We start from the raw sequence: 26,311 nt of genomic DNA, 5'->3' as shown, positions 1-26,311 counted from the left end.
TGAGAGCTATGTTCTGTGATGCTCACACTGCTCTCCTGACACACACACACAAAGGAGGCAATACTTAATAAGTATAGTGTGGGGACAGTTTTAATATTTTCTAACTTGCATTGTAAGAAAAATAAACCTTTTCTTCTTTTTTCTTTTTCTTTTTTTTTAATTTGTCCAGAATTTTTGGAGTTTGACTTGTGGTCGCACTTCTTATAGATTTATTATGCAAACTCAAAGGAATATAAAGGATATAGAGCTAGGAACATAGATTGGTGGTAGGCGGCTTGCTTAATATATATGAGGCCGTAAATTCAGTTCCCAGTACCAGAAAACAACATCGCCAAACCCTAAAATACTTGGATTAATGAGATGGTTCTTCACACAAAGACATTCACTTCTTACAAAGCCTGAAGACATGACTTCAATTCCCAGGTCTCAGACAAAAGGAGGGAACTGATTCCCAGTGAATGACCTCTAACCTCTGCACCTGCAGCTATACAGCAGTACACAAAGTCCCAGTCCACAGTTTCCTATGCATACCAGGAGGTCTACTCCAACCCAAGACACCAAGTTCAGCCACCAACACAGACAACCAGAGAGAAACAGGCAAGTTCAGGAAAATAATCCACAGAAGCCACTGCAATATGCCACCACTGGAATACAGTTCTCCTACTTCATCAAGCCCTGAATATCCTAACACCCCTGAAGAGCAAGACTATAACCATAAACCCCATGTCATGAAGACGATAGAGGCCTTTAATGGAGATAAAAAGAATTCCTTTAAAAAATATAGGAAAGCAAAAAGAGGTGTAAGCCTATAAAGAGAAGACAAATAAATCCCTTAAAAATACAGGAAAATATAAATAAACAGGGAAAGGAAATGAATAAAATGGTCCACGACCTAAAAATGGAAATAGAAGCAGTAAGGAAAATAGGAATGGAGACAACCCTGGAGACAGAAAACCTAGAAAAGAGAACTGGACGTACAGATACAAGCAAAAGCAACAGAATACAAGAGATGCAATAGAGAACCGCAGGCATACAAGATACTAAAGAAATGATAGATTAGTAAAGGAAAACACCAAATGTAAAAAGTTCCTAGCTCTGGGGCTGGAGAGATGGCTCATAGGTTAAGAGCACTGTCTGCTCTTCCAGAGGTCCTGAGTTCAATTCCCAGCAAACAACTTGGTGGCTCACAACCATCTATAATCAGGTCTGGTGCCCTCTTCTGGCCTGCAGGCATACATGCAGGCAGAAAGCTGTATGATGTATACATACATACATACATACATACATACATACATACATACATACATACAGTAAATAAATAAATGTAAAAAAAAAGTTCCTAGCTCAAAACATCCAGGAAATTTGGGACACTTTGGAAAGCTCAAACAAAGAATCATAGGAGTAGAAGAGATGAAGATTCTCGGTACCAACTGCCAGAAGATATCTTTAACAAAATCCTAGAAAAAACATTCCCAAACTAAAGGAAGAAATTGTACCAGAAAGGAAAGTCCTTCCACCACATAATAATCAAAACACTAAATGGATAGAACAAGGAAGAGTACTCAAAGCTGCAAAGGACCAAGGACAAGTAGGCAATAACAGTATCAGAATTACACTTGACTTCTCCAAAGAGACTCTAAAAGATAAAAATTCGGGACATATTTCTTGCTGATCCTAAGAGAAGGCAGGCGCCACCCCAAAATACAATACTCAGCAAAACACTCAATCATCATAGAAATAGAAACCAAGAAATTCCATGACAAAACAAATTTTAAACAATATCTTTCTACTATTCCAGTCCTAAAGAGTGTACTAGAAGTAAAACTCCAACACACGAGGATAACTACACCTGAGAAAATACAAGAGATTAATGATCACACACACAGACACACACACACACACACACACACACACAAACACTCAGACACACACACACACACACACACACACAAACACTCAGACACACACAGAGAGAAAGAGAGAGAGTGAGAGAGAGAGAGAGAGAGAGAGAGAGAGAGGAGAAGAGAATTACATACACACACTAACACCCCCAACATCAACATCAAAATAATAGCAACTAACCATCATTGGTCCTTAACATCTCTCAATGTCAAATCACCAATAAAAATAGACACAGACTAACAGACTGAAACCTAAAACAAGATTGAGCATTCTACTGCATACATGAAACAAAACGCAGCAAAACAGTGGACACTATATCAGACTATAAAGCTATAAGATGATTTTCCAAGCAAGTGGACCTGAGAAATATGATGGAATTACTATTGTAATATGTAATAAAATAGACTTCCAACCAAATTTAATCAAAGGAGAGGAGGAAAGACATTCCACTCTTCAAAGGAAAAATCTACCAAGATGAAATCTCAATTCTGAACATCTATGCCCAATTGCAAGGGCAGCCAGATTCATAAAAGACACTTTACTAAAGCTCAAATACACACTGAACAGCACACAATAATAACGGGGAACTTCAACACACCACTCTCATCAATAGACAGGTGAGTGAAACAGAGAAACAATGAAAATTACAGAGACTATAAACCTAATGGATTAACAAATACTACAGGACATTTCACCCGAACATAATGGAATGTACCTTCTTATCACTCACAGAACCTTCCCAAAATCGACAATATATTGAGCATAAAAGGAACCTCCATAAATACAAGATTAAAATAACCCCATGCATTCTATCAGATCAGCACAGATTGAGTGTGGACGTCAACAACAACAGAAACAGCAAAAACACACACACCCAGGATAACTGAACGGCTCTCTATCCAATGATCATTTGGTTAGAGAAAAACATTAAAAAATGAAAGACTTTTCAGAATCCAATGATAATGAAAGCACAATATACCCAAACTTACAGCACACAGTAAGAAGTGTGGTAAGAGGAACAGTAATAGCACTGTGTGCCTTCATAAGGAAAATGGAGAGATCTCATACTAGCAATGTAAGGCCACACCTGAAAGCTCTAGAAGAAAAAGAAACAAAAAGAGCCAAGAGGAGTCTATTGGTTCAGGTTCTCTCCTCAGGGATTCTTATGTGTGGTGCCCTTTAGGATATCTGCCCAGTTTGCTTGATAACAGAGATGGAGACACTTGTCTCTCTCCTCTGTTAGTGAAAGAAAACAGCAAAAGGATCAGGAATGTTTATTTAAGCTTCAGGAAGAAAATTTAAGGAGAATATACCTAAATACTCAGCTGTTTCCTGACAGGCGTAGGAGGCATTTCACCACAAATTTTATATCCTGTGAGGCAAAGTGCTGGTTAGAAGATGACCTGTTTCAATCTGATGACACTTGACATCATGCTACCACCATTGGCAAAAATATGAACTCTAATGGCAGTAAGTGCAGATCCCTTGAGACCGCTGCAGGGGGGAAAATCTGATTATCTTCTATGTCCAGAAATGTCTGTGTAGAGTACCTTCAGGGAGTTCAGCTGAAAACGGTCCAGACCCAGGGCTCTCTTGAACAGTATTTAGTGCTCGGCCTGTTGAGGGTTGAGTCAACAGATTATAGTTTTGTGGATTATTAAATACAGCCTGGGACGGGCGATGCTGAACAAGAGTTAGGAATTAACATGAAGAGAGTCAATGCTACATTGATGAAAACTGAGGTGATAGCAGTTCACATGGCTGTTTAGCGAGAGTCCACCAACAGCAGGCCAGCACCTATCAAGTCATGGTTCATATCGGCACTTCCCGAGAAGTGTTTTCAGAAACAGGCAGCTTTATACAATGACTCTGGAGTCCTTCAGTCAGTGTTGCCTGCTTTTCTTACCCCTATCACAAGGTATATGACAAAAGTGCCTTAATGAGGAAGGATTTATTTTGCTTCCTAGTTTCAAAAGGTTCAGTACTGTGTCAGGGAAGACATAGTGGTTAGAGCATGTGGCCTGTGGTGATGGGAACCAAAGCTTAGGAGATTGTTTACCTGAGACTTGTTTACGAAGCAGAAGGCTCAAGCTGGCATCAGAGCCAGGTTATACCTCAAAGTCTATCCTCCAAGATACCTGTTTTCTCCAGCTAGGCTCTGCTCCTACATATGCCCCAACTTACCAAACTAGTATTGTTATGGTGTCCCCTTGTATCTAACATAATGTAATCATAAAGTTAATGCAGAAAAGTTTATTGTAATAAGCCACTGCAGAGATGCAGACAGGAATCTGGAGATAAACTCTGACCCTGAGTCAGAATGTTATAGAATTTTTAATCAAATATCAACATCGGCTGTCATCATCTGTGCCACATTGCAGTTTCATTGTCTGTCAATCAGGACTGTACTAGGAACATTTCTTCGTGGTACATTTATGCTTGTCTCATTGGTTGGCTTGCTCAACTGCGGGAGAGTGGTTTGCCCAGCATTCATATCTCAACTTGCCAACCAAGATGACACTCATTCAGGTAGGGCTTGGGAAGTGAACCTTTGACACCTGTTCAGAATGCAAGTTTTATTCAAAATCAAATTGTAGTCTGCAGCTGGAGCTGACCCTGTGCCAGAGCTCTCTGTACCCAGATCCTACCGGGAAACAGCTGGTCTCCCAGGAGTGCTGACACACAGGCTTAGAGGAGGGCCAAGCCACTGTCACAGACAGCAAGACCAGCTAACACCAGAGATAACCAGATGGCCAGACAAGTGTAAGGACCTAAGCAACAGAAACCAAGGCCACTTGGCATCATGAGAACCCAGTTCTCCCAACACAGAAAGCCTGGATACCCAAACACACTGGAAAAGCAAGATTCTGATTTCAAATCACACCTCGTGATGAAGTTAGAAGACTTTAAGAAGGATATAAATAATTTCTTTAAAGAAATACAGGACAATACAGGTAAACAGGTAGAAGACTTTAAAAAGGAAATACCAAAATTCCTTAAAGCAAGACAGGAATACACAACCAAACATGTGAAGGAATGGAGCAAAACCACCAGGATCTAAAAATGGAAATAGAAACAATAAGGAAATCACAACGGGAGACAACCCTGGAGATAGAAAACCTAGGACAGAGATGAGGAGTCATAGACGTAAGCATCACAATAGAAAGTGAGAGATAGAATAGAGAACCTTGGGTACAGAAGAAACCATAGAAAACATTAACACAGCAGTCAAAGAAAATGCAAAACACAAAAATATCCTAAGCCAATACATCCAGGTAATTCAGAACACAATGAGAAGATCAAACCTGAGGATATTAGGTGTAGAAGAGTGAAGTTTCCCAACTTAAAGAGCCAGTAAATATCCTCGAGAAAATTATAGAAAAAATTTCCCTATCAAAAACAAAGAAATGCCCATAAGCATACAAGAAACCTACAGAACGCCTAATAAATTGGACCATAAAAATTGCTCAAAACTCCAAATGCACTAAACAAATAAAGAATATTAAAATTAGTAAGGGACAGACCTATCAGAACCACACCAGACTTTGACAGCCAAGCAGCACTTTGCCAGGCATGCAAGGGATGGTCCAGGCTCTAATATCCAGATGGAAATTGTTAATGGAGGAAAAATGTCTGCTTGTGGAAATTAGATGTCAGGCTCTGTTCTGCCAAGGGCATGAGATTCAAAAGAAGAAACTCCATCTTTGGAGCTAATGGGAAAGTTACTGTGACAGTTACTGGACTCAAACCTCATAAAGTGATCAGAAGGATCAGTGGTCTGAATGTTCTTCATGTTTGTTCTACTCAACACTAAAGACAGGAAACATCCATATCTCTAGAGTCCAACACAGGGATCCCAGTGCAAGTTATATGACAGGATATCGGGCAGAAAGTGTTAGTGCAGAGGATGAGTGACAAGTTAGAGATGTCCTGCCAAGGTGCTTCTTCCCACCAACATGCACACACACACTCTCACACACACATTACAATGACCGTTGATCTATCTCAGGGTAGGCTCACGGAATTATATATACGGACAGATAACTTCTAATTTCGAAGAGAAGCCACTGAGAATCCAGGAAGTTAACCAAGATAGCAGAGGTCTCTCAACCTAGTGTTCCTTCTACATTGCACCATTTTCAGGTTTCTATTTATAAATATTTCACTGTCATAATGAAGAGAAATCCAAGAGTTTGAAGCTTTGATTATATGAATTAAACTTTAATTATATCAATAAAATTGACACAATCTCATAATCACTTACGTGTAATGGATAAAGCTAAAGAATTTTGAAACCCACCTATGCAAATACACACATAGTAAGTCTCTCCTTCCTACCCTTGAGGACAATCTTTTGTAGCACTTTCCTTTACTTTTTATAAAATGTACCATATGCACTGCAAGATGATCCAATACTTATTAGTACATAGGAATCAACTATATCCTTTTCAGGTTTATATTACTGCACAGGCATGGACCTGCTATTGCCCACTCATCCATTCTAACAACCATGAACAGAGATGGTTTAAAACAGCGCTACAAAGTAAGTCCTTACCACAGGCACACATACTTCAGCACACCACTGACCCTGCCATATAATGAGACTCCTAGAGATAAACGAGATGGGGGATGAGCTGCAAGCATTTCCCAGGCTGCCATGGGATCAACATGGTCTTGGTGCCTCCTCATCTCTTGGAGGTTTCTCCTGACAAACTTGTTCTTAGCAAAGTGGAAATGAGAGAAAATATTTTCTTGATTAAATAATGCCACATTCACAAACACAGATGGGTATTGAAAATCATGCTAGAAGTGCCATAAGCTTGTGTACAAAGAAAAGAATTTGATTCGTGCCCTTCGTCCTACCTCAAAATATAAGCCTTATATTCCTACAACAGGATCTAAGAGCTCCTGTGAGAGAAGCACTCCTTTGATAAAAGTCCCAGGGCTGTAAGAAGGTTCCTGTGAAGTGGAAATGCCCAGTTGCAGAAGAGAGACACAGAAAGCGAAGGATCACAGAGGCAAAATACTAGTCTGAACTAAGAAGAATTACAGGACGTCAAAAACAGACTCACCATCAAGAGGAAGGATACAAGCAGGCAGTGGGTCTTGAGAGGTAGGGTCTGTACATGACAGTGGGTTGATCCAGAGCATAACTGACAGAGGGCATGATAGGTGGTGGGTGGAATGTTGTGCTTAAGAGTCACAGTGAGTTGGATGATTGTCCTAGTGCCTTCTGTCTTACTATGATAAAATATCTCGACAAAAAGAGACTTGGGGAGAAAGGGTTTGTTTTCACTAACAATTCTAGGTTAAAATCCATCCTTGTGGCAAAGTCTTAGTAGCAAGGGCTTGAGACAGTTGGCCATGTCTCATTCACAGCCAAGAACAGACAAATGGATTTGTGTGTGCTCAGTTGCGCATTGGCTTGACTGTGCTCAGTGCAACCTCTTGACTTACGTAGTTCAATAGCCCTTGCCCAGAGAATGTTGCTACCCTCAACGGGACGGATCTTCCTACACAATTAATTTCATTAAAGCAATCCCCTAAAGTCACGCTTCCAGGATAAACCAATGGACCCAGTCCCTCACTGGCATGCTGCCCTTCTTGGGTGATTCTGTGTTGTGTCAGGTGACAAGGCTGATGGCACATCACAAAGATATTACTTTGCAGGTAAAGGACCCAAAGTCTGGAGAAGTGATGAACATTAGCCCAAGACGACACAGCGACACAGTAAGCTCTGGATATGGACTCTCTCGCTTGGGGTTCCTCAACATTGATTACATAATACTGATTGTGGTAGATTGAATGAGAATGGCTTCTGTAACCTCATGTGGTTCAACACTCACTCACCTATCAGTGGAACTATATGGGAAGGATTTGGAGGTGTGGCCTTGTTGGAGGCAGTATTGCTTCTTACAATGGGCTTTGTAGGTTCCAAAGGACCATACATTTCCCAGTGACCTCCCTCTGCCTTGCAACTGTGGATAAGGTTTTAGCCCTCAGCTACTGCTCCAGCACCATCTCTGTCTGCCTTGCTGCTGGGATTCTCTCCACCATGATGGCCCTGGACTCTAATCCTATGGAACTGTATTCCCCAATAACTCTTCCTTCTATAAATTACCTTGGTTGTGTTGTCCCTTCACAGCAACAGAAAAGCGACTGACTCTGATAAAATATCTACCTGCTGATGTCCTGGCCACACCCCTGTCAGTTTATTTATTTGGATGTAAGGAAATGAGGAGTCCATGCACCTTGCATTTTAAACTGGAAGGTGGTTGACATGTGCAGCCTACCACGGGAATGAATCTCTGGTAAACTATTTCCATCTCCTGTCCCATAGCCTTGGACTCCCCCATTTACCATGCTGGAGCTGCTTCTGCCTGAGACCTGGAGGACAATTTATTAGACCTTCAGAGGGACATGATCATCTGAGACTTCCTAGCACTCTTAATGATACAGCCACACCCACTGGCATCTGCCTCCCTTGAGGGAGACTGCAAGAATTCAGAAACTTATTTTACTGGTTGCCATGGCAATTCTTTGCAGTGTCAGCAGAAATACTCCACAAGACACACAAGCTAGTAGAAGCCTCCCCCAAGTCTTCAGCTCAGAATCTCTCTCAGCCCTAGCCTCAAGCACTGTATTGCGGAGCCTTGACTCTGAAATGCAACAAAATAACCACACACTCTGGGATTCTTTGCTATACCCTCCTCTTCATAGGGCTCAGAAGTGAAACATTGTAACCGCCTATCCAGCTGGAACAGGCATGGGGGCAGATGGAATTGAAAAGTTCTTTCACCACTGATCCTCCTTGTATAGACTCCAAAGCTCCTGGTTTCTGTATCCCTCCAATTGCTAAAGCAACTCTAATCCCCCAGAATCCTGACCAGGTTTGTTCCTAATCTCACTGTTTTCCAAGCTCTCAATTTGAGTTTTATTTAATTCCCTGTGTCGGTATGGACACATGGAGTTCAGGGGATAACCTAAGGTGTCGGCCCATATTCTCCTTCTTCCTTGTTTGAATAAGGTCTCTTTGTTTTTTGCTACTTCACATAGGCTAGATTCTGGGTCTGCTCCAGTCTCTACCTCACATCTTGCCTTTGAAGACCTGGGATTGCAGGAGTGCTACCGAGCCTGAATTTTTACCTGAGTTCTGAGGATGCTGATCCAAGTCCTCATGCAAGTGCTCTATTCATTAACGCAATTCCCCATCCCATAATTCATCTGTAGTCATGTAGATCTTTAAAATATTGAAAAAAAACCTTCCTATCATCTTAAAATTCTTGCCATGTATAGAAAACAGAACAGTCCTACCCTCATTGACAAGCAAAGCCAAGCTATAGCCCAGTAAACCCAGAGCTGTTGGGAGTTAGAACCCAGGTTCCAGTCACAGCTCTGTCAATTGCAAGCTGTGCATATGAAATGTGAAACACTTGCAAGCTGTAAACCTTACACTAGAGAGCTCGTGTCTGGAATAGTTTGTTGTTAAAGAGCCAGCTCACTTTTTTAGACCTGATAAGAACAGCTTCTGGGTTCTTTTCCAATATAACTCTCCTTTTCAGATGCTACTGCTACCACCATCTTTTGGGGTGTGATTTTTTTATGGAGTGAGGATGGGATGTGTACACCTGTTATCAGGTAGGCATTTGCCTGTGCACAGATCCCTGTTCTAAACTGTTCATTTGCTATTGTATGAGGCAATCTTTCTTTCCTGAATCCATCAAGGTCTTGGAACAAAGCAACAGAAATGATTGGGTGACTAATACAAGAAAGTGGATGCAAGCACGGATGGAGATTCAAAATATCAATCAATCAAAGAAAGAAACAAACAACAAAAGTACTGTGAGGAACAGGGGTAGCCAGAAGGATGAACGTAGAGAAACAGGCAGGAATCATGGGAGCACTAGGTCTGGCCACCATGATTCTGGACTACATGGTCCAGTCTCTTTAGAATGCTGCAGCTGTCACTGTCACCCTGAGTATACTCATGTCCAATCTCTCTCCCTCTTTTGTTACTATTGGTTGAGCTATCATTCTGCTCCTGTGGATTGGATGTGAATGGTAGATGGGCAAACTGTGGAGGGTTCTGCCCCATTGGGAATTGCCAGTCTTTCACACACTGAAAATTCACCCTCAAGAAGATGTGGAGGTACAGGGACTGCTAATACAGTTCAATGGTTAAGAGTACATACTGCTCTTGCAGAGGCCCTGAGTTCAGTTCTAGCACCCAATTGTGGTGGCTTACAATGGCCTGTAACCCCTGCTCCAGGGAACTCCCTCCCCCTGGTCTCTGCAGGAACCTGTACTCAGGTTCAGACGCCTACATACACATAATTAAAAATAACTAAATCTCCTTTGTAAAACATATGGAAATAAAATATAAGTGACATTTTCTAGAAAGCAATCTTTTAACTAGTGCTCTTTTTCCTGCTGACAAAGTTTCAGAAGCAATGATTTGTCCTCTTCTACCTCAGAAGTCCTTGTACAACCTACAGGTCCAAACCCAGTGATTTATGAAATCTGCTGTTTCTCCACATTTAAACACCCTGTCAGGTGAGAACAGTAGGAATAAAGGGATTGTTTCTTTTAAGGGTGATTACTGTTTGCAGACCCCTTTCCTTATTTGAGTTTAGTAGATAAAAATAAAAATTCTAGGTGGTGCTGATCTCCGGTGCATAATGCAAGAATAACATTAATGCAAAACACTTTGTTTTGTGTACTGAACACTGGCCACCATACATTGATAATTCAATGCAAAGCACCACATGCTCCTGCATCTAATCTATACCTTTTAGATGTATAGTGCAATTAAACATGAATACTTGCACAGGAATTTACCCGGCTTCTCATCTCAACCTTTGCCCCATTCCTTCTATCCTTAGAAATGTAAGGTTCTTTAGAATTACCTGTTCTGGCAAGAATTCCCCTTCCAGTTTTCCCCAGCATTTTAACTACTCATTTTGAACACCAGTAGTGTTTTTACAAGTAACTCTATTTAAAGGTCCAGATATTGAAGTTAGAGGTGGATGTGGAGGCACATGCCTTTTAACTCCGAACTCAAGAGACATAGGTAGGTGGATCTGTATGAATTTGAGTCCAGCCTGGTCTTCATAGTGAGATCCAGGCCAAATAGCTACATAGATAAATCCTGTCTCTAAAATCAAACAAAATACTGGTGGACAGAGGAACCTTGAGGGAGATCTGCTTTGGCCTTGTGTAGGACCCTGAGACATAGAAATGACACAGGAGACAGGGCCCTGTCAAATGCCCTCCTAGTCTGTTCTAGATAAGCTTTCCAATTGCCTTGTTTTCTAATACGAAATTTCTTTTAACCTTGTAGTCTTAATTCAAATCTCACAAATCTCCTCTGTACAGAGTCCTGTCATGGTTCGGGCACCACTTTTGTGTTCTTACTACACATCCCTCTCGTTGATATTATCTTTTGGCTGTGTCTTGTATGTAACCAACTCCCATGCCATCCCCATGCCAGGGTAAGATCTTAGCTCTTTGTTGACCTTGTGCTTGTACTCCTGTGACTTTTGCTCACAGCTGCCTCACTGGTCTCTCAGAAGCCCCTACTAAGGACCAGGGGAGTCAGGTGACTTTCTCCAAGCTGGCTTCCTAAAATACTGAACTGCATTATTCCCACTCCTGAGAGGCATCTCACCCCTCTGGGGATGGAGAAAAGGCGTCCATTTGGCCACTCCGGGACAAGAAGAGCAAAACATATACACTGTAGCAACTTTCTCTACCTGGCTGCAGAGGGAAAGCCCACAGGGTGAGAAAGGAGGGGCTGGAGAGGCGGGCCTGGGGGCAGGGCCCTTGTCGCCCCAGCCAATGGGCTTTGCAGCATAAGGAGACATGGCTGCCCAGTGGAGGTGCTCTCATACTGTGCAAGGCAGAGACATAGCTCTGAGGCTGCAGCACTTTCACTGATCCTGTATTTGGCTTTGCCAATCCGAGGTACATGCGGGCCACCTTAGCTGGCATGGTCGGTAAGCCACAGCAAAGTCGACTAGGTGGGTTTTCTGGCCATAAAGAGCACTCGACCTCGAATCCGGGCTGCAGGCGGGCCCTCGCTTGGTGCCACGTCCCTATAAGCTTGCTCTTTTGATAGAAGAATGTTGATAATGCATGTTGGCAGGATGCAGGTTCTCCCTGGGCCCGGAATCCCACTCTCAGGTCCCAGGCTGCTGCTGCCTGGCCCTAGCTCTACTCCCTGAAGAGCTCCGGAGCCCTGGGGCTCACAAAGCTATGACTTCTGTGGTTTTTAACCCAGCATCCAGACCTGTCCCCAGGAAAAGCTTCCTCTGGGATGCTGAGACCACAGCAGGTGTTGGTGATCTGCACTGGATCCCTGCACCTGCTGTGTGCTGATTCCTCAGGACCTGTTGCCTTGGGTCTGGGGCTCAGATCTGTTACGCAGTCTTCTATGTCCAGCTATCCGGAAGCAAAGGAAGAAACCTTGGAGCGTTTTCCTGGCCAGACTAGGAACACAGACTAACACCGACAGAGAGACCTGGTTATTTATTCATGATTTACTTGGGTGTAGGCCAGACACTATGCTCATCTGTAGGGGCCTAAAAGGAATTCCAGGAGTTCCTGGGGCCTAACAGGAATGACAGAATAAGAGGGATTGCAGTGAGGTGTTATGTTATTCAGTATTTGGTTCCTAGTTGGTAAACCTGTTTCAGAAGGATAAGGCACTGCTTCTTGGGGAAGAGCGTGTTCCTAAGGTTGGTTTTATAGTTTTCAAAAGCCCAAGTGATTCCCAATCTGTCTCCACTTGTGGCCCAAGAGACTCTCAGCTATTCCTCTCACTATGCCTTTGCTGTACCACAGTGGACTTGTTCTGTAAGCATGAGTCTGAATTATACGTTATGTTTTATAAATTTGTTGCCTTGGTCATGAAGTCTTATTGGAGCAAAAGAAAGGAAGATGCAGAACTTAGAATCTCTTATCCTACGATGAAGGAGGCTGGGAAATAATTCAAGTTGGTCCAACAGCCACTCTGCTGGTCCTGTGGACAGTGATGGAGGCTGGTATCTACAAGCTAGGAAGCTGTAAACAGCTACATTTTGGGCAACTAGAATAGCAGGACTCTGGCCAGTTAAGGCTGACTGTAAGGCCCTGTAACCCTGGCTTCTGGGCATGAATTCAGGCAGGGAGACGATGGAGTAAAATTTCTCCAGGAATCTCTGAATGCTCTTATCTCTTTGCCACGAACCTGCACTGGTCTCCTGCACTGTCCCCTGTGTCCCCAGTGCTGCTCTTGCTGCACAGCCCTCTGAGGCTCCTCCACTGGCCTCCTTCACAGCCCCCTACAGGCCACAGCGCTGCCCAACCCTATTCTAAGACATCCAAGTGCTGAGCTGTGGGTCAGAGTCACTCGTGTTCTGCACAACCCCTAGACCCCCAGGCTTGCTGTTGGACTGTGAGCAGCTCACTGAGGTTGGGCATCCTCAGTGGCTCCGAGTCTCACAGCCTGGACCCTGTCCAATGCCTGCCCATCTTCTGCTACCTCTCCATCTCTGAGGACCAAAGGAAGGGGGCGCCTGCGAGGGCTTGGGAGAGGTGCTACAGTGCATATTGGTTGGTGGGTGACACTGCAGCAGGCCTACTTGCAGGCCAAGCTGAGCACTTATACTGGAACTCTTTCAGGAGGGGCTCCTTCGGTTCTCTTTGTTTCCAAGTTTCTATTATTATTATTATTTTCATCATCATCATCATCATCATTGCTGCAAAGTGTCATTCTTGTTGAAATGAATGCCAGTGAAATTTTCTTTTGAATGAACAAAATATCCACAAGAGGGCAGTTGTGATGTGGAAAGAACAGAAAATTCCAAACACTTGTTTAGGTTTCAGATGAGTTTGAAACTCTAGTTTTAAAAGAAAAAAGAGCCAAGCACCAGCAGCTATCAGCCACCATTCCATCTCTTCTCTCACCTGACAGCCTTAGTTACAGTCCAGATGTGAGAACTCTTACATTGGAAGGGTTTCCAAGACCAGTGTGAGCCAGCAGGCTGCCACCTCCCTAAACTATAAGTTTCTAGAATTGAAATTAATGCCCAGAACTTTCCTTGATAGGAGTATCTCGCAGCCTACTTCATGGTGGTTGTTTACCTTGTTTATGTTTTTTAACAAAGTTCTATATGTTTGGGTATGGGGGAGATCTTGCATTCCAAAGTTTCATTATAGTCTCACTGCCAGCACTCAGTGGGTGTTTAGCTTAGAACCATTTCCTCTGCTCTCTGGAAGCCTTGGGTAGAGTTCAGTTCATAGTCGTTGGGAAATAAATGCTTCATTTTTAGCTCTTTTTAGTTGATCTGCACCTCAACTAATATGAAAAAAGATTTAACTTATTTATTATCTTGTGAAAAGTATACACTGAGGATACTGTTCAATTGTGTTTATCAAGTATGATGAAAGCAATAGATATATGTTTTATTTTGTTAAATTATCATTGCCATTATTAATTGGCAAAATGAGGAATGTGTTCTTTTCACAGTAATATATGCATTTTGTAACTTCACTTGGTTATTTTATTGGAAATGAGTTAGAAAAACCTTTATTTAAGAGATTGTATGCAATATTTATTTTATTGATTTTTTTACTTCTTTATGTAAACTTTAAAAGTTTGAATGGTTTCTTTACAGAAATCTACCTAGATGCTGTGGAAGTAGTTTGAGGAACACTGTATGCTCTTTTTCTTCTTTTCTTTTTTTGAATGTATAATGCCTGTAGCTTATCCAACTTTAAACAATAAAAGAATGGCCATAGACTCTGCAGTCAGGTCACGTGGAGAATGCTTCTCTCATTTGAGCTTTATATAGAAGCAAGGAAAAAAAGTTTCTTGATTTTACCAGCTCTAGTGTGATGTTGAGGCTAAGACAGGTAGCAATAATGCGGAAATGGTCTCAGTGCCTTCATTGGGCCTGAACTTACCTTAAATCTTCCTCAACCAAACAAGGACTTCATTAGTGCTTGACAATTTGAATGAGGGATGTGTTCACCAGCAAAAGAGGAAAAGTCTTTTTTACCACTTTTTACATAGCTATGAGGGGAAGAGACCAGGTCTTTGCACTGAAATGTTGGTGGTACACACATATACCTTGTTTAGTGACAGCCCCAAACTTGTACAATAATATTTCAAATGTAAAAAGGCAGGAAGGTCTCAAGATTTCCCAGATGGCAGATGACCAAGCAATCCCTTAGTTTGTATGTAGGTACAGTTGGAGCACTACATGTGCACTCTGGATTACTTTGACAGAAGTAGGGTTTTGAAAATCATGATATATAATATGTTTAATATAATATAACATATTATATAATATAATATATAATATATTTTGAGGAATCAGTTCACTACAAATTGTGACTGGAAACATTGTACTATACATGTTTGTAGGTTTCCCCCAATAAAGGTTTTTGGAAAAAAATATAAAGCTGGACCTTGCTTGTATTGTCTGTGTGTCTTCCTTAGTGCTCCATCCCAGCAGACTATGGAGTAAAATTTCTCCAGTTATTGCTGAATGCTCTCAGGGAGTTTATCATGTTTGCCATGAACCCTTAGTTCACTGACCCCTGAGTTACAAATGTCCCTGAGAAAATCTGGAGCATTCGCTGGCTTTTCAGACTGGGTTCCCAGGGGATAGAGAATGCCTCCATCCTTTTATACTGTGGATAACACAGTTTTGTTGTTTTCTTGTCTGTGTGTAATGAGCTATAAGTTATTTAACTGTTTCCAAAGTCAGAAGCCCTCCCTCCCTTGTCCTGAAGGCTTCCAGTGCACACGTGTCTGCTTCAGTGGGTAAACTAAACAGAGCACAGGGCATGCATGAGGGGAGCATCTGAGAATGCTACTTCCTAAATATTGACTTTCACCTCAACACAACTTCAAGACTCTCATACCTCATACACACATCTCATATGCACACTATGACACTTTCTGCCTAGGACAACCCTTATCCCCAAGCAGAGGGAAAAAGTTCAGCTACGCCTCAGAATTTGGTCACATAGGAAAGAAGTTCTGAATTTCTTTATGGAGTGTGTTGTCTATAAAGGGTCCTCTTTGCATCGTGTATAGCACTTGGTATCGGTCACCTTGTCTAGGCCAGGCTCCTTGATGACAAATTGCATGTCATTGAGCTAAGTCACCAATTTTTTTCTGACCTCAGTGCTTTTGTTTTCCCATCACAGAGATTGAAAGAGGATTGATTTTTAAAGCATTTGTAGCTCCAGGTGCTTGGGCCTTAGAGAGGAATGAACTTCAGAATGAATGGGTGGGTTCAGGTTGATGTGGACACCATGTTCAAATAAAGGGGGCTACCACCTCTGTTTCCTTGGGGACTGGGGTTCACAAGGTAATCTCTTTATTTTTTGGATATTCCCTAGAATGTACAGACAATGTCCACTGCACAGAGGTTAACGTCAAGGCTGTCACATTGGAGTGACTTGACAGTGTCACCCATGTACTGAATAATAAGGCTGACATCTAAACTCATCCTGTGGACACAGTGGAGGGCAGCAGATGCACTTGGAGTAGGAGTTGGAAGCAGCTGGAGAATCAGTTGTCGGTAGGGATGCATGGAGCTGCTACTGTCTTGCCTTCAAGGTAACTAACAGGCTATGAGCTGGTATGACTGGGACTGGGGAGTTCCCAGGCATCCTTGCTTGCAGGGTTTATGTCATTCTGCTTGTATACACAACCACAGCACCTGCATGCGAGCTGAAAGTGTATTAGACAATCTTGATAATCAAATGATAGTGCCTGAGGGAATTCCTCTCAGCCAAAACCTGTTAAAAAGCTGATGCTCAGTATACATTTGTGGACATCTAAATCTTGCTATGACCGCTTTGACTATGCTAGTGTTTGAGAAAATTCAGAGGAGAACTAGGCCATCATAGAGTTGGTGCATCCTGCCTGACTCCTCTGACATTTATTCTCATGAATAAACATTGCATACAAAATCCTAAGTGCATAAAGAATGGGGCTGAAGGCTGTAAACACCTGAGTAGAAGATACACCAGGTGTTGCCTACCTCTGTGTGACTTGAGTTTGTTCCTGACACTCTGTGTGTTTAGTGTCCTTCAGTTGTAGGACTCACTCTGCTGACTCTGAGATGACCCAATGAACCTGTTGTGTGGTAGAGGTGGTGGTGAAGACCTTAATTCCAGCAGTCAGGTATAACAGGCAGGTGAAACTGTGAATTTGGGAGCAGCCTGGTCTCCAGTGTGAGATCCAGCACACCCAGGACTACACAGAGAATCCATCTCAAAAAAGAACAAAATAACCAATCAGCCTTTAAGAACAAAATAACCAATCAGCCCTCTGAGGGGTTAGGGAGAATGTGTAGTTCAAGAAAAGATATCTCCAGAGGTCGCCTGATTCACTGTGCTGTTCTGGGCAGTTGTGGAAATAAAAGAAGGAAGACAGGGCCCTCATCTCTCCTCCTCTCCCTCCCACCACCTCTCTCTCTCTCCCTACAACTTCCAATTCCCCATGCCCAGTCTAGTGGTATCTGGAATAACAGGAAGAAATGTGGCTTTGGATAACTAGGATGTTTCAGAGGAAGCACAAAGAACCAAAGGGCTGCTGGAAAGGAGTGTTCCCTTCAGCTGGCTCTTCATCAACTCTGCCCCCTGGGTTTGGGGGAGCCCCAAGTCCCACTCCTGGTGCCCAAGTTGGGGTAGGACTGGGAGTGGGGATGGCATCCCTGAGCAGCCTACAGATCCTGCCCTGCTGCCCCTCCCCTGCAGCCAGCCAGGCCTCTACCAGGCCAAGTGATGATCCCTGTATGAGCGCTACCATGTGGTGGGACTGATGGTTTGCCCAAAGGGAGCGACATTAAATGCATCCAGCAGCAGACCAACACTTACATCATAACTTCCAGCCAGGACTAAGACCTCACCGGTGTTTGAGATCACCAGTGCCTGGGCAACCTGGAATGTCGGCAGGGCTGCAAGGAAGGAGATAGGGAGGTACATTGCCACACATAGTGGCAAGATTCTTGAGTAGAACAGGGATGGTGACTTCCTGGGTGACAGTAAGATTGACTTCATGGCAGTCAGAGTCCATGCAGCCCTGGATAGCCTCTACTCAGATGCCTGGCCGGTGTTTGCTCCAGGCTGTAAGCCACTCTCCACCTTCAGGCACAACAACCTGGGCTGTATAGGTGAGTGTGGCATGAACTCATCTCTGAGGCCCAGCACTTAGGCTAGCAGGGCAGGGACATCAGCTAAGGTGGATATCTGCTTCCAGCAATGGTGTGGGCAGGCAGGACTTGTATTATGGAGTGAGAGGTAAGCTTGCCCACCCCCACTGCTGTAGGAAGACCAGGAACTCCATCTTCACACTGGTGCACTTCTCTTCTGCCTCCTACTACTTTTCTTCAGTCAAAGCATATGCAGAACCCCCAGGTGAGCACTGATCTCCTGCCACCAATGAGGGGTCATAGGCTAACACAGAGGCCGCCCACGTAGCCACTACGGGGTTTCTCTAAACTGAGGTAAGAGGGCCTGCATGCATCGTCTGCTTTGAGAGAAAAGTGACAGCAGCCCTGGTGCCTGGTGGACATAACCTTTTCTGCATGGCAGGTGCAGTATGCATCTGTGAGAGGACAGACCAAGATTGTCCTGTCTGTCACATCACTGCCACACAAGCAATCTGAATATTTTTCCAAATTCCATGTCCCTGGACTCCTGTGTCTGCTCCCTAGGGTACAGCCATGGACCTGTAGCAAGGTGCTGGGCAATAATCACCTCAGTGGGGTGGGGAAGGAGAGGCCTGAGTGGCTACGGGTGGGGCAACTTCCAGAGTCTCTGGTTACACTTTGGGAGTGGGCTATACATTTTACTAATGTTACAACTCTGATACATCAACAGACCCTTGAATCCGGAAGCAGCTAAGAGAAGCTTTTGTTTAACTTGAAGTGGCCACCAGGACAACCTGACATTTCCCTTCTCCCTATCTATGTGACATTAGGTCCCTTCCTCTGCAGGGTAAGATCAGGGAGAAATGCCATCTGTAGCTAGGGGTGCTCTTAGTGATCCCCAGGCCTTTGGTTCTGACTTTCCATCTCCTAACGTGACCCCTTCCCTCACACCACCCTTTTCCTGAGTTCCCAACACAATAAGGAGAGGGGCCCTAATAAAGTTCTAGGTACATCTTCTGGGATAAAGGAGGATGTCAATCAACAAAGGGCTCACAACTCACCTGTCTCACACAGCTGGGCTGAGAGATCTGAAGGAGGCTTCTCTTTTCCCTCCAACTTTTTGCTTGTCCCTTCATCAAATTTTCTTCAAATTGCTATGGACTTGCCCTTTCCTTTTTTTGTCTTTGTTCTTTTTTTCCTATCCCTTCTATTCCCCTTTTCTATCCAGCTGTTACTTGCAGTCCCTGGTTCCTCTTGCCTCTTCTAGCCCAGCTTTGGGCATATCATCTTCCTGGGAGAGAGGTCTAGAGAACATTTTGATAGCCCCCTTCCCAGGTTCTGATCCTGTAGTGGACAGCCCCTTCCCCACTTCTGCAAAGACTCAATTCCAATTCCTGATGGAATGTAGTTTTAGATCCAGATAGTTTGAGACTAGAAACTAATAATGGGGTACATAGTGGAAATTAGTAGCGGGGTTCATAAAAGGTTGGAAACCAACCTTTATCTTCTGTGGGCGTTATGCTGAGGGTGCAGCATATCCATATCACAGATCACCTGCCCGAGGGAAGGGGAAGCAGATTGTAGGAAATATCCTGGATCGGGAGAGGTGTGGTTGGGAAGTGTCCCCTCCTCCTCCCTAGCAGTGGCCCACCCCTGACCTCTCTGCACCTAGCTGAACCACTATTGAATCCTGATTATCCAGAAATCATTATGCTCTGTCTTCCCCACTGCCTGAGGAGAGAGCTCAGCTTCTTGGTGATGGGTTACGCCAGGGCAAAGCAGGGTTGGGGTGCAGTGGAGCCTCTTCCAAGAATCAGGCATTGTGAGAGGTCTAGCACCCTTTGTGCTCCTCTTGCTCATTTATGTCAGTCAGCAGCCTCCTACCCTCCTGGTTCTGCTGGCTGGGCCAGGAGCAGGTGGGAGACCAGGAGGCCAGCAGATGCTTGTGTGTAATAGGGAGGGAATACTCTGAGCTCTAGCTCAGGAGTCCCACTCTTCCTGGCTGGAGAAGGGATGTGGGAGGAAGGCAGACGGAGGTCTCTCTCTTTTGCCTCTTGTCAATTACTTTGCCTCTCCTCAGCCTTACCCTCTGGACCACCAGCCTGAGAGGGGAGAAACAGGAGGTCACAGCCCAGAAAACTGGCCTGTGACAGCTTCATTCCTTTCCACCAATGTAAGCCATCTTGAGATGTCTGTAGGAGAAAAACCAAATCAAATGGGAGCCTTGGGTTGCCCATGTGCAGGGGATGGGAGCGGGGTGGGAAGAAGAGATCTCTGTCTGTCAATTCCCTCCCCCTCTGTCTCACTAGGGACTCCACAGATCCAATCCATCCCTGCTAGGTGAGCCTTTCCTAGAAACAAGCACAAACAGGATCTAGAAGGAAAACAAGCACTGAAGGAGGGAGCGAGATGGGCTACCAAGAGAGGAGAGGAAACAAAACATCAATAATGAAAAGGAACAGGTCCTCATAATTAAATCTTCTATTTTAATAAAGGCATTTATTACCATATATATGTAGCAAAGAACCTGGGATTATATGAAAAATGAATTTTATTAGGTAATTGATGATATAAAAATTAATTTAGAAGGTTTACTATAAATGTAGCATGGCACTCTATGTAGCACACGGTAGGTCTGTGTCTACAGGGAGGGCTCAAATTGGTCTCTCAGGACAAGGCAGACAGGTGTCAGAGTCTTCGAGGTCAGAGGAGTAGCAGGAACAGGTAGGTAGGTTTGAGGCTGGGGCTACTCGTGCCTGACCCCAGGCTCTCTGGCCATTGGCCACAGGGGTCTAAGAGGAGATAGATGGGGGGGAATTTCCTAATACTTGCCCATCCTTGGAAGGAAGGTCTGATTTTCCTGTCAGCAGCACACTCTTCTGCAACAGGGGCATGTGAGCCCTTCCCCTATTCTGGGGGATCAACCTCATGTTGTCCAGGCTCCCATAGTAAGCACCATACCCACCAAGGCATCTTGCCAGCTCTCTTTTACCTTAAAGATCATATTTTGGAATGGGGAGGGGGGACACACCTTTAAGCACTTGGGAAGGCAGAAGGCAGAACTCTGTAAATTCAAGACCAATCTGGTCTGTGGAGCTAGTTCAACCACATTCAAGTCTACACAAAGAAACTTTGTCTCAGAAAACAAAAATGAAACAAAAAGGTCTTATCTTTTTTATGGTTAGTGAAGGTTTAAAGTCACTTATTGGGTTTAGCTGTTAGGATAAGATAATTCTTTGAAGAGGATCTATGGGCCTTTTTTCTGGTTAAAGCTTTTCTTCTTGATTGTTTTCAAGCATGAGGAACACTTGTTGAATCATGACAACTCATATAACACATGCTTGTAGTCCCAGCACTGGGGAGCGAAGCTAGAAGAAACCCTAGGACTTACCAACTAGCCAGCCTACCCTAAACTTTAAACCCAGGGCCCCAGTAAGGAAGCCTATCTCAAGACAAGGTGGCAAGCACCTAAGAAATAACACTTGAGAATGACTACTGGCACACATGTGAACAGACACATGCATACATATACACACATGTGCAATAGATATTTTTAAACTGGTAAAGGTAATTAATAAGTAAAATGTCAAACCCATTTGGGGGGGCATGGAGATGAAATCCTAAACAAAACTTTAGCAAACCAAATCCAAAGGTAATCAAAGTAGGGGGTGAAAGGAGGATTATGAGACCATAATAATTTGGGGGAAAGAAATAAATGACATTCACAGGGCTGGAGACTCAGTTTACTTAAAAGCACCGACTGCTCTCCTAGAGGACCCAGGTTTGACTCCCAACAACTACATGGTGACTCACAACCATTCATAACTCCATTCTGGGGAATGAGACACACCCTGCTGGTCCTTGCAGGCACTGAACAGGTATGCTCATATGGTACTTGCATGCCACACACACACACACACACACACACACACACACACACACACACGCACGCACGCACATGCATGTACACAAACACATGCATGTACACACATACACACACGCACACACACACACACATACACACACACACACACAAGCAAAACACCCATGGACATCTAAAAAAGACATTGAAACCAAGCACTTGTGTTAAGTTTACAAAGGCCTCTCACCTGACCCCAGGTGGGACTGGTTAAGCATCACATAAAAGGGAACCACAGCTTCATTCTGAGACCAATAACAGAAGGTATCCTGCCAGCTCTAACAGTTTCAGCAACACAGAACACTTACTAGAGCTCTCTCACCAGTGCGACCAAGGGGGGGGGGGGAAGGAATGTTCAAATGGACTGGCTATGAAAAAAGCAGTCACCAATCATAGAATAAATTATTCGAGTCTGGACACAAGAAAAGTTGTGGACAAAAGGACAATTTGACAATATCAAACTGCAATTGGGGAAATGGCAAATTGGATATTTCCCCAACTAATCTATAAACTTGTGCAATCCCAAACAAATTCCAACAGGTATGTTTTTGGTGACATGCGGTAAACATACAAAGAAGTGTGTTTAAAAAAATAGAGAAAATAACTAAGGTGCAAGGGCTAATTCTAGTAAATGTAAAACTTACTGCTTAGAGCAAGAGCAGAGAGGTCAATGGGACATAAGAAATCTAAAACAGGTTAACAAAGTATAAAATAAAAAATAACAAAATTGGCAGAGTGGAGCAAAGGGGAAAGACTTCTGGTGGCACAGGACTGTAATTCCAGCACTCAGGAGGCCAATGCAGGAAAATCACAAGTTCAAGGCTGACTGACCTGGGTACCTTATCATCAAGGGCAAACATATATGAAGGCAAAACACTCATATACATAAAATTTAAAAATACATCCTTTGATGAGGTTGGAGTGATAGCAGTTAAGAGCACTGGTTACCCTTCCAGAGGACCAGAGTTCAATTTCCAACACCCACAGGGCAGCTCACAACTAATGCCAGTTTCCAAGGATCTGGCACAGACATGCAGGCAGAACACCAATGCGTATAAAATAAACCTTTAAAAAATCCTTTGGGGGGTTTCTATTGATTAGTTCAACCGTAAAGTGCATGTTTAGCATGCTAGAGGCCTGGGTCATTCCCCAGAGTCTACGAAAACAAACCAAAATATTTTTAGTAAAGCACAGAGAGAAAGCACATCTTAACTCCAAGTGAAAACAACTCAAGTGTCCAAGGGCACAGTACGTTGTGGTTTCATTCATAAAGGACGGTAACAGGAGCCCCAGCTATGCTCAGTACAAACAACTCTCAAAAACATGTTTAGTGAAAGACACCAAATACTCAGGAATACATTGAGTAACTCCATTTACGTTCATCTTAAACATCAAAACAGGGAAATTTTCATGAGGACGCCTGTTAAGACTACAAAGAAAGGCAAAGAGTAAATATGGAAAAGCTGGGGCACAGTTCCTTCTGGAGGACAGAAAGAAGGCCTGGCTCTGCTCTCTGGACCTCGGAAGTGATTCGTGCCAATAACCATGCTTGGCTACTTTCTTTTGTGTGGTTGCAAATCTTTAAAGCTCAAAAATAAACAGCAGACAGCTAGGAATTTATCTCAGTTGGTAGAGAATCTGCCTAGCATGGTCACAGCCCCGAAAAAGTATAAACCAGGCATGGTAGCACGCAGTTGTAATTCTAGCAAAGAGAAGTAAAAGGGAGTGGACCGAAAACTCAAGTCAAACTGAGTGGAGGGTTGCACATCTTTGAGGCAGAAGCAGGTGGATCTCTGTGAGTTCCAGGCCAGATAGGGCTGCACAGTGAGACTTACTTTCTTCAAACATAACATAGTTCAAGGTTCTCCTCTCCTACACTTGCTATGGAATGTAGGATCCACATGCTGAAAGAGAACTGCTTCTTGCTCTGCACACACATGTACACATGCAATCTCTCTCCCTCTGCTTCTCCCCGTCAACAATGTTAAAATAACAAAAAAAGGCTTATGAAAAGCCTGGTTAAGGAGGACAAGAGTGAGTAGGCACATGGACATCTAAGTTTCACATTCTTACCTCATGAAATCCTCACAGCAGGCTCAAATAATGAGTCCTGCATCAATGAGCAAAGGATCACAGCTCATCAGAACCCTCAGGACCTCTTATGAAAATGTAAATTGGAATGGGAGTGCTAAATAATCAGCTCAAGGGAAGAATTACTTCTGGGAAGTCCAAACAGCTACTTCCTCAGTAATGCTTTATTTCTGCCTGAAGTGTGTTAGCCTTAGTTTTGCTGTTCGTAGCCCAGGCCAGCCTTGAGCCCCTAATCCTCCTGCTTACATTCCCTAAGTCCTGGAGTCACAGAGGATGCTATATATATCCCTGACCTTGTGGGCTTTAATTTCCTATCCTCCTGCCTCAGCCTATGGAGTGCTGAGATCACAGGAGTATGCTACCATGCCTGGCTAATTGTTTTTAAGTCTAAAGCAAGCATTATAAATGTTAAGAGAAACAAAAACAGATGTTGACTAGATATATTTTTAAAGATGGTTGGCTGTAATTAATTAAAGGAGGTAAAATAAATGTTGCCCAAACATTTCATCTCTCAAAATAAAAATCCTATTTCTGCCCTTCCAAGTCATAAATTTAGCGTTCTAGGAGAAAAAAGGTATTTAAAATAGCTCTTACCACACTACTGAATCTACCATTTTTCTTCTCCAAGTCATTTTTTTATACTCTTCCAACCATTCTGGTGTGGGTTACATCTCTCACAAATGAAGTATAATATCACAAGTCTTCTGCCGTGCTAGCAGGAGACCTGAGTTCTCTTCCTCATCCCCCATGTAAAAGCCAGGTAAAACAGTGACATCTACCGTCAGCTTGGGATAGGAGAACAGAGACAGAGCCTCAAGTTTGCTGGCAAACCAGCCAGGAAGTCGAGCTCTGGTTTAATCAGAGATCTTATCTCAAAAATAAGGTGACCAACAACAGGAAAATTCCTGATGCTGACCTCTGGCTTCCACACACACAGACACACACACACACACACACACACACACACGCACGCACACACACGCACACACGCACGCACACACGCACGCACACACACACGCACACACGCACGCACACACACACGCACACACGCACACACACACGCACACACACACACACGCACACACACACACACGCAGACACACACACGCACACACACACACACGCACACACACACACGCACACACACACACACACACGCACACACACACACACACACACACGCACGCACACACACACATGTATTTAGAAGGAAGTGGAACATGATAAAGCTCATCAGGTAACTTTTTTTTTTTTTTTTTGGTTCTTTTTTTCGGAGCTGGGGACCGAACGCAGGGCCTTGCGCTTCCTAGGTAAGCGCTCTACCACTGAGCTAAATCCCCAGCCCCATCAGGTAACTTTTAACCCAGAATAACTCAGTAGGTAGGAATCGCTTGTTTCTCTGTAAGCCAACTCATGTACGGAGCTTTCCAAAGAAAGAGCTCGAGTAACAGACAGGCACTGGGTTTCTACCAACAACATCTCTTCAAACCAAGCCCAACTTGATTCAAGGCTGCTCCATTCTCCTCCATGGCAGGTCCTAGGGACCTGAGACATTGATGTGGGACTATCCCTCCTCCACAGAGGAGCCTCGCATTGGTCAGAGTCTTGTGCCACCTGACTAGGAAATGTTTCCTCAGCACAAAAGGAGATATACAAGGCAATGTGCTCTTCCTGTGGGCATTACCATCCTCAGAGAAGTGAGTCTCAGGAAGGCCAACTGAAAAGGTTGGTGGTGAGCTGCTCAATTAATAAGCTAGCCTTACTGCTGTCCCTTATCAAAATCTAAGTAACTTTTTTTCTGAACCTCAGTCTACTAATTACACAGCACATGATGAAGATTTGTAAAAATCTGGCAGCCTTTTCTCAGAATAATGGCATAACCCCAATTCTGATACAACCCCCGACATGGGATTATGTCTTAATTATTTTCTTATTGTTAGAATACAAAGATAAGGGCTGAAGGAATACAAAGGGCTAGGACCAGAGCTCAGTGGTTAAGGGCACTGGCTGCTTTTCTAGCGTTTCTGAGTTCAATTCCCAGAAACAGCATAGTGGCTCACAACCATCTATAATGGGATCTGATGCCCTCTTGTCATGCAGGCATACATGCAAACAGAGAACATAGATAGATAAGTAAATAAATCTTTAAAAACACAAAGATAAAACGAGCTTTCTATTAAAGGACGCTTGTACTAAAAGATCTTTATAATCAGTGGAAAATGTAATGTGGTACAGTCTTCAGTAC

The 26,311-nt window shown here is 43.5% G+C and overlaps 1 long non-coding RNA gene and 1 pseudogene across 1 annotated transcript in view; one reads left to right on the top strand and one right to left on the bottom strand.

Annotated features, from left to right (window-relative positions):
* Window positions 1-26,311, bottom strand: part of LOC148004570 (uncharacterized) — a 92,395-nt gene that overhangs the window by 60,116 nt on the left and 5,968 nt on the right. The window lies entirely within an intron of this gene.
* Window positions 16,489-18,620, top strand: LOC148004571 (RNA-binding protein MEX3A pseudogene; annotated as a pseudogene).

This window comes from Rattus norvegicus, chromosome 7 (genome assembly GCF_021556685.1).
Source record: "Rattus norvegicus strain SHRSP/BbbUtx chromosome 7, alternate assembly SHRSP_T2T, whole genome shotgun sequence".
Taxonomy (NCBI): domain Eukaryota; kingdom Metazoa; phylum Chordata; class Mammalia; order Rodentia; family Muridae; genus Rattus; species Rattus norvegicus.
This window is presented reverse-complemented; position numbering and strand designations above follow the sequence as displayed.